Below are 2,433 nucleotides of genomic sequence, written 5' to 3' on the forward strand. Positions count from 1 at the left end.
TTTCTCCCTGCGAAAGCCGATCTTTGTGTACCACGACTTGGATTACCTGTCCAAAGGAAGTTAAGGATGGACTCGGTCCAATAGCTATATTCCAACAAAACCTTTCCCATAAATCAGTCGCTAGTGCACAAAGCAACCAGTATTCATGCAGGGTCCGAGGCGCAAAACACATACTTAAATTGTGATCGCTAATTAAAGATAGTATAGTATATATCGTATCAACAGGGATTGGAATTAAATAGTATTCTAGTAGTTTCTAGCTTGATTGCAATAGAGGAGGATCAACAATTGAGATTTATATGACTAAGAAATGAAATTAACTAAGAATTTAAAGCTATTGACTAATGACTATCGAGACAAGGAATAAACAACTAAGGTTGTCAATGGGAGAAGATAGGTTTTGACAAGATAGATGCAAGATAATTGTTTAGGATCTAACTCTAGATAATTCACTTCCAATGTTCAAGTGATTCTCTCGAATTCACTCTATTATTAGTTCAAACGTTCAGCAAAAAGTCCTCTCTCGATTAAGTCTTAACCTCACGAGATGAACCAATTTAAGTACTGTATATCAAAGATTTCATAGTGGGTTGGTCTTTAGTAAAACCTCTTTCGATTCTTCTCCTAACTAGGTTTAATCAATTATTCAACTAGCCTCTTTCAATTACTTAGAAGAATCTATGAACTCAACCAACAATATATGCAAAGATATCACAAGTTATGCCTCTCTCGATTACATGAACTAGTGAATATAGATTCAACAATTAATTCTTCCAAAACGATTCAAATACATATAAATAGAGTTATAACCCACAAACAATCACCAATACACAAAATCCGTCAAACCCCAAAGGAAACTACTCCATAGACATGGAGAAATTCATCTTAAAAATAATTAAAGTATAGAAAAACATAAATTCGATACAAACTCGGATCTTGAATGAGGAAGGAATGATGAAATTCTTGTGCTTGTGTTCTTCCAACTCCTCCTTAGCATCCTTAGGTCTCCAATCTATCAAAAGTCCCTCTAAATCGTGTTTTCTAGTGTATTTAAGCCGTCCTCCAAATAAACCCGGACGAAACTACCCTTTTTTTTGTCGAAATAAGAGATTACTCTAACTTTTTTTTTCTGCCGCGCCCCACGCCGCCCCATGTGGAGCGCTTGTGGGGAATTCCAGAACGTTTACCATAATCATTTCTGGCCACTTTTTGCGCTGCCGCTCCGCGCCACGGGACGCCCCATGGTAGCGCGGTTTGTGCGAAATTTTTTACAGAGTTTAATGGGTTTTTTTTTTTTACTGTGCAAATTGCGTTAAAGATTTTTTTTAGTAAGTCCTTTGCCGACATCATGTTGTAATAGAAAGCCACAAGCAGGGCGGATTTAGAGGTGGAGAGGGTTCATCCGAACTCCTTTGCGGAAAAATTTACACCGTATATATTAAGGCAAAATTTATTTTTTTACCTCTATATATTATGTTTTTGAATCCCCTTGATACAACCCAAAAGCATAACTTAGTTGTCATAGGGTTCAAAAAAATTGTGATGTCATTGGATCAATTCCCACTAGATACAAATTTTTTTATTTTTAAATCCCCTTAGCTGAAATCCTATCTCCGCCCCTGACCACTAGAAGTATATAGTTAGAGAAGGCAAATAACCCATGTGACTAATAGCCTTTGTTAACATTTTGGTATGTGGGGCATATATTGCACTTAAATCGATACAAGTAGTAGACAGGGACATCATGGCTGGCCTAACCACCGCTTTATAGAACTTACCTTTGAGTATCAGTGGCACTCTCTTGTCACACAATACTCCAGATGCTAACCTCCACTTCATCCATCCTACCCCAATACGGTGTGTAACATCCTCGTCGATCTCCCCTCCCCCCCGGATAACCGACCCAAGGTACTTGAAGCTGTCTCTTCTCGGGATGACCTGTGATTCAAGCCTCACATCCACGCCCACTTCCCTCTGCTCAGCGCTGAACTTACACTCCAGGTATTCCGTCTTTGTCCTACTAAGCTTGAAACCCTTAGATTCAAGAGCCTGTCTCCAAACCTCCAGCCTCTCGTTAACACCGGTTCGCGACTCATCAATCAAAACTATGTCATCAGCGAATAGCATGCACCATGGCACATCCCCTTGAATGTGATGTGTTGACGCGTCCATCACTAAGGCGAATGGAACGGACTTAGCGCAGAACCTTGGTGTAACCCCATAACAACCGGAAAATCCTCAGAGTCGCCTCCTACTGTCCTAACCCGAGTCTTTGCCTACTATTTTTTCCTCCGCTGGAATTTGAACCTAAAAGGGCTTATAGCTTTATCTAATTATAAGACTAGCATAAAGCAGCAATAAGTTGGAAACATAATGAATCTTTCTAAAGCTTTTTAAGCTAATTGAAAATGACCTACATATCTTATTGAAAGC

This window comes from Nicotiana attenuata, unplaced genomic scaffold (assembly GCF_001879085.1).
Source record: "Nicotiana attenuata strain UT unplaced genomic scaffold, NIATTr2, whole genome shotgun sequence".
Classification (NCBI taxonomy): Eukaryota; Viridiplantae; Streptophyta; class Magnoliopsida; order Solanales; family Solanaceae; genus Nicotiana; species Nicotiana attenuata.